Consider the following 7,539-nt stretch of genomic DNA (forward strand, 5'->3'; position numbering starts at 1 on the left):
GAGCTCTTGAAAGGGAGGCTTCTGAGCCTCTTGAAAGGAGGCTTCTGAGCCTCTCGAAAGGAGGCTTCTGAGCTCTTTGAAAGGAGGCTTCTGAGCTCTCTTGAAAGGAGGCTTCTGAGCCTCTTGAAAGAAGGCTTCTGAGCCAATTGAAAGGAGGCTTCCGAGCCTTTTAAAAGGAGACTTCTGAGCCTCTTGAAAGGAGGCTTCCTGAGCCTCTTGAAAGGAGGCTCTGAGCCTCTTGAAAGGAGGCTGCCGAGCCTCTTGAAAGGAGGCTTCCGAGCCTCTTGAAAGGAGGCTTCCGAGCCTCTTGAAAGGAGGCTTCCGAGCCTTTTGAAAGGGTTCTTCTGAGGCTTTTGAGACTTAGTTCCAAGCATCTTGAAAGAAGAACTCCGACCTGACCCCACCCGATCTCTTTAAGAGAGGGCTTCGAACCTCTTGAAAGAGGCATTCTGAGCCTTTTGAAAAGAGCTTTCCGAGCCTTTTAAAAAGAGGAGAAAAAAAAAGAAAGTTTAAAGAAGAAAGCTTAAAAGAAGATTTCCGGGCCTCTAGAAAGGAGGCTTCCAACCCTCATGAGAGTAGGCTTCCGAGCCTTTAAAAATGCGAGGCTTTTAAAAGAAACAGAAATAAAAGGAAATTTCTAGAAAAACAGTTTGGCTTCCGGACCTTTCAGAAGAAAGTTTTTGGACATCTTTAAATGATGTTTCCGGGTCACTTGAAAGGTGGCTTCCAAGCTGCTTGGAAGGAGGCTTCCGAGAAGCGTAGAAGGATGCTTCCAATTCTCTTGGAACGAAGCAACTGAGCTTTTCGCGAAAAAGTCTTCATGTCTTTCAAATAGAGGCTTTCGAATCTGTAGACTCTAGATTTTAGTTAAGAATCATATTCTTAACATATTATTCAACATTCTGTTTTGACCCGGTAGATTGCATAGAAGATTTTTTTAATTTGTTCATTCGAGGTTTTGCCCTTTTGATCTTTTGTCTCACATCTCTTCATCCATTGTACTGGTTGTGGAGGACATGATTCAATAGGCCATGATTTACTGATCGCCATGCATAGGATAAGGGAGATATTTTGGACCACCAGTTCGACGGCTCATATTTTGGACCACTGAGTGCAAATTCCACTTTGTGGTCCAAAATAAGAGCCCCCGTAAGGGTTGTCCAAAATACATCCTTTACCCTATTATATACAAGACAAAGTTTAGAAATAAAAAAATACAAAAAATTATCAATAAATTTGGATTAAAATTGTAATTCATACGCCATTAAGCATTTCGCCCGAGGTCCTGGGCCCGGCGAAAGGACCCTCAGGGGTACATGTACCCCAAGTTTAGAACCGCTAATATAAAAGACCGAGGAATACTCTGCATCTCCGTGCGCGCTACGGGAAAGGAATCGTTGGTTAGTAGAGAAGGTAATTCATGTGAAGCCCCTGGGTAAGCGACTGAATATTTATTGTAAACAAATTTATTTTGAAAACAAGAAGACGAAAACTGTGTTTCAAATCAATCCAACACAATTCAATGTGCTTCGTTTAATAAACTTCTACAATCCAGCTTTCCACGCTAGCCATAATGGCGGCTGCTATAAATAAATATGACAGTAACTGCTTCCGACGCTAAACTATTTTCGACGCTGGTCGTAACTCAGCAACCATTTCCACATTGTTTGTTTATTGTAATGAAAAATGGAATGACTCGAAGAAAATGGAGAAAATTAGTTGTAACAAGCTTTTAATGCTTATTACTTATTTTTTATGTATCAAATATAATACACATATCTAAATTTCAGGTTCTGCAAGGTTATTACAGGAAGCAAAATTCCAGTTTGTGCTTTGAAACTCAAATCTGACTACAAATACAAGATAAGTATTCGTTTTTAAATAAGACTAGTAACGTTTCCACTAGATTGATGAGTAAGAAGACGATGCCGATGCACTACTGAGACGTGGAGTACATGTGCTGCAGCAAGCTCAATAACCGTCATCCATCATCAATAGCAAACACAACTAGGTATTTCGCCATGCCATTTATATGGGTCCAAAATACGATGTGACATGATCAAACAGAACCAATACAATTGAAAAACATAAAGCCAGGTTTTTTTCACTCGGATCTTGACACTACTAAGGTTTCCCGTTTTCTATTTGTACATCTGTAATTAGTTGATTTTCTCTGACGGCGCATTGTAGGTGAATGAAGTATCCAGTAATCAACTTTGAAGCAACCAGAACACAGTGCCAAATGCACATGCTCGTTTAAATTAAATCTGAATTCCTCGGAATATCTAGGATCTGATTGCTAAAATTTGTTACAATTAAAATCTAATTTGTGCGCTGCATTTCATTGGAATGTGCAAAGCCTGGAAAAATACTTGGACTCGGACTTGCCTTGGCCTTGACCGATTTGTCATTATTTGATGTTTAGCTAACGCAGATTTAGATGCAATCTTAATCTTACAATAATTGGGAAATATGTCTGTGGTAGTAGCGGATTGTGTTAAAATAAGAATCGGAGATACGAAATGAAGGCATGAATTATTTGAATGAGATTTGAATTTCTAAATCGAAGCAATCGGCGTTCGAATAGTAGGCACCCATTAGCCCATGAATATGAACTCGATTGACAAAACGAAACAAAGAACGAGTAGCTCTAGTGATACATAGAAGATGTAGAGTAGAGTGGGGCAAGAGTACGCACTTAGTTTTCAATCGATCATGTGGCCCTTATGAAGCAAGCTTCTGCATATCAAATCAGTGTCGATGATTCATATACTCTTCCTTTTTGTTACCCAGTGGAAAAAATATTGAAATTATTGAGATTCGTTTTAGTAGAACCCTTATTGCAAGACAAGTGAAAAACGCACTCTTACCCCACCGGTGGGGTAAGAGATACATACGAATCGACGTCGAAAGCAAATCGGCGTCGGAAGCAGTTACTGTCAGTTTTATTTATAGCAGCCGCCATTATGGCGAGCGTGGAAAGCTGGATACGATCGATTCCGCACAAAATAGTTCTGTACTCTTCGATGCCGACATTAGTTTTATCACTTCGCGTTCTCCCACACTAGCTGACGTGATCAGCATCAACACGATCGATTGCACACTGGTTAAACAAATTTCTGCTACACGATGTAGATTTTTCTCACTTCGCGTTCTCCCGGACTAGCTGCCGTCCCATGACCAGCCGCAACACGATCGATTCCGCATTAATATTGCAAAAATAGTAAAAAATATCACAAAATATGAATTTGAAACTTGGAAGCACTGAAGACGTTTTATAGGATACGTATTTGTTTACTAAAAATGGGGTTATGTAGTAAGCGTTAATAGAAAAAATTGTATAGTTTTGAAAACAACTTAACGTTTTGTCCAGCGGCGCAGCCAAAATGTTTGGTAATATAAAGAATGGTTTAAGTTTAAATTTGTTTCGAAATTCCGCGGAATTCCGTTCAATTTCGTTAGAAGCTAGTTTTTTCTAGCGAAATTTTTGTAATTCTACGAAACGAAACGAAATCAAGAAATGCGATTTCGCCATCCTAAAATTCCGCGAAATTCCGCGGAATTTCGTTTCGAACAACCTGAAACGAAATTTTTCGAAATACCGCATATGCTTACTCTAAATCCCTGAAGCAGGTGTAATACACACCAAAACGGAAAAGTAGACGCAAAACGATCTAGCTTGTCATTATTTATGGCTTAAAGCTTAAAGCTAAAATAAAGCATATTTATGGCTTTGTGCTGTGAAAAAACGAAAGCATTTGGTCATTGTTATGAAAAATTGTTCAAATTTTGCGTGGGCAATAAAATAATCTTTAGGAAGGTCAAAACATAGAAACCGCCCTGCAGAATAAATAAGGCTGTCAATCCAAAAAATAGCTCATCACATATACTGCCGTGAATCGCATATCTGTCCCATATTTGCTGGGTTTCCTATTCATATGGGACAAATATGCGATTCACGGCAGTATAGGTCATTCGATTAAAGGATATATACTAAACAATACGCTAGAACAAAACTACTTTAGTTCTCGATAAAACAGGGGGTGATCAAGTCTCTCCACCTTCCCCTAAAGGAAATTAATGTGTTTAAACCGAAATCATTTTCAGCTTGACATGTCAACGAACGTTCGATCTTAATTAATAAAATGGTCCACAATCACATGTATCACTCTTTCAAATAGTTTTTTTTGTGCGTTTTGCGAAGATAAATTATTACTTCTGCAGTTTATCATAGCTCTTTTTTAATTTTGAAAACTATTACATATTTGAAATAACTCACTTGTCATAAGCCGAGTTCGTACTATCCCATTTAATTCCACCACTTGATTCTACTGTTGACAGATACGTATTCCGACCTCAACAGTAAGGCCTTCTTCGGTGTCTCGTACTTGACTCGATTTTTCTAATTGTATTTACTGTTTATGAGTATTATATCCATAAAACAATTTGAACTTAACTCATAAACTTGATAAGAAAATTATTTTGAGCTTTTTAGTGGAATGTTTTCACCTGTCATAAGACGAGTTTATACAATCCCATTGAATTCCACCACTTAATTGTATCTTGACAGATACGTATTTCGACCTCAACAGTAAGGCCCTCTTCAGTGTCTCGTACTTGACTCGACTTCGAGTCGAGTCAAGTACGAGAGTCGAGTCAAGTACGAAACACTGAAAACGGCCTTACTGTTGAGGTCGAAATACGTATCTGTCAAGATACAATTAAGTGGTGGAATTCAATGGGATTGTATACACTCGTCTTATGACAGGTCATAAACTTGAATAATACGAGTATCTCTACGAACCAATGAATTCTACTTCCACAAACGGCAGATATGTAAAGCGAAAAACTGACTTGAGTAAACAATAATTACCAGCTTCACGTTTTTGAAGAACCTTCTGTTCAAATCTTAATTTTTCAGCTTCCCACAACACTTCACGTTTGATTTCTCTCTCACAAAATCGTTGATGCTTCGCACTGATAACCGATAACTTATCTGAAATTCTGTTATCCACACTTTACTTTTGCCTAACGCAGGCACTAAACTGCATCCGATCGATGAAACGATTAACCGCGAACTAAAAGCAAAGGACTCAGCCAGACTGAACGTAAGCCCATTCACGATCACTGTGAGGAAAGACTTCAGAGCCTACTCCGTCCGAAAAAAAAAGAAGTGTGTCGTGCGCTGTCGAGCGAAAATTTCACGATCGGTTTTCAAAAATTAATCTTCGTCTGGAGGAGCGTCACATCGAACCAATAGTAACGCAGTTTTTGTCGAACAAAATAAAGGCGAAACATTTAAGATATTTTAATGCAAAACCAATACCAATACAGCACGGAGTTTTTTTTTGCTAAAACGTGTACTAACTGCTGAAAAAAAGCAAAATTAGAATGAATTACATTTGCTTATTACTTTTCTGTTTCCAGCGGAATGAGTGTGATGTCTCTGAGAACATAAGCCGGAACCTCATGTCTTTCATTTGATTAGTAATGTAATGAAGTTCTCATGTAATCAAAACAAACTTATGCCGTTTCTTCAGATAACGATTCATATTTTTATTTGGAACAAAAGCTCCGAAATTTTCAGGTTCAAGTACACAAATTGACAAAGAAACAAGTTTGGGCATCGTCAGCTTCGAATGTAATATCTTTATCAGTTGACAAACGAGTTTGAATGCATTTCAACAATCTCCAAGAAAGCATCTTGCTCCATAAACTGGTCCAACCTATAGTCGCGACTATATTTCATCTTCCTCTAGTTTGCCCTAGTGATATCCCTTAGCTGTTGTGAGAGATCGTTTGGTGGGCAGACATAAAAATTTCATTACCCTCTTCCCAACACCCGAAAGCACTGTGACATAATAGATTAGTGCCCACAATGTGACTGTCTTCAGCGAAGAGAAAGAAAACCAAAATTACTCAATCAAAACGTTCATAAATAAATCATAAACTAACTCACGTGATTTGTAGAGGGTGGCTCATTGGTGGACACGATCAAATGAATTTAGAGACCCTTCGACAGCAGCATTCTTGTTTCCAATTTGAGTTGGATTGGAATTGGGGAATTGGTACTATAAGCACATGCAAATTTGTTCAAATTTGCATCGGTCACATTCAAATGGATTAGTTTTAACAAAAACATTACTATTCAAATATGTTTCCAATTGAACAAAAATGTTACATTTTTTACAAATTTACATTTTTGCATGAAATTATCACATCACTAAAATTATTTCAAATTATGTTATTGAAAAGAACAAAATTATCACTAGTTGTGTTACAAATATTGTTATTCGTATATATTTTATAGTATTTTGTTATAATTATATGATGGACGATCATGGAATTTTAATTTCTTTATCCGGGACAAATAATCATATCAAATATTGTTATTTGTAACACATATTGATACAATAGTGAAACAATTTTGCTTTGTCTGATCTCGGGGTGTATTTGAGACTCTGAAGCACGAACATTAGCCAAAAGATGCAGCCCCGTATCAAAGAAATCCTTTTATGATGTAGCTTTTGCGAAATCTTAACGAAGTATTTACAATCAACCCTTGTAGGTTTTTGCTTCCACAAATAGCTAAAAAAAACATGTCCATATCACAAATAAAGCCAATAATTGGAAGGTGCTCTGTAAATAAGTTTATGGGCAGTCAATGAAAATTTATGAGTCTGTAAAGTTTATATTTTCCTCATTGTTTCTTAGTAAAGCAATCGCGTCGAAACCTACATCCGCCATACGCGAACTAGCTTTGAGAGAGATGAGGTAATTTTTTATCACAGTTTGAATGATGCATCATGCGACGACCTTGATGCTTGATATTGAGCACGAACTGGGTTAGCGTAGGAATATAGTTTTAGACCGTTAATAACAGCTTTGCCAGCTTTGACTTACATATCTTCTCATCAAATTTCCTTGATTTTCTTCACAGTATAAAAATAAGGAAAAAGTCAACAATTAGATACTTATTTCGATTTCTATTTGGACATTTTTCAGTGTTTTGTTACCGACTCAACGACAACAAAACACTGAAGAAGTTTTCAAGTAGAAAACGAATTGCTTATCTGTTGATACAAAACCTATCATAGTGGAAGTAAAGGGAAGAATCTTATTATTGAGAAAAAGTGTTAAGCTCTTTTAGTGGAATGTCGTCACCTGTTATAAGAAAAGTTTAGTACTATTCCATTTAATTCCACCGCGTTTTGTAATCTTTACAGATTCTTATTTCGACCTCAACTGTGAAGCAGTCTTCAGTGTCTCCTACTTGACTTGACACTCAGATCTAAACTATGCAACCGTTTCATCTACTAGGATTAATCCGGAAGTTAATTGATCCCTATTCTCTAAAAATAGTTTCCAGCACTGTGACGCCCTCATTCCGAACAACTATCGAACGTATTCATTCTCCAAACCAGCAGCACGTGCAAGTGCAAAGAGACACTCCCGAATGCCAAACGTAACACTGTACAAAAACTGCTTCCTTGTCACATCGGCATAATTAAAGTGCAATCAAACAACCGTCCAAAATGT

The 7,539-nt window shown here is 37.5% G+C and overlaps 1 protein-coding gene across 1 annotated transcript in view; it reads right to left on the reverse strand.

The window, feature by feature from the left end:
• Window positions 1–5,071, reverse strand: part of LOC134224316 (nose resistant to fluoxetine protein 6-like) — a 50,924-nt gene extending 45,853 nt beyond the window's left edge. The window contains exon 1 of the mRNA XM_062703649.1: window positions 4,874–5,071. The gene's annotated coding sequence lies outside the window, so the exon portion shown is untranslated. The remainder of the gene's footprint in view (window positions 1–4,873) is intronic.
• Window positions 5,072–7,539: the final 2,468 nt, after the last annotated feature.

This window comes from Armigeres subalbatus, chromosome 3, assembly GCF_024139115.2.
Source record: "Armigeres subalbatus isolate Guangzhou_Male chromosome 3, GZ_Asu_2, whole genome shotgun sequence".
NCBI lineage: Eukaryota > Metazoa > Arthropoda > Insecta > Diptera > Culicidae > Armigeres > Armigeres subalbatus.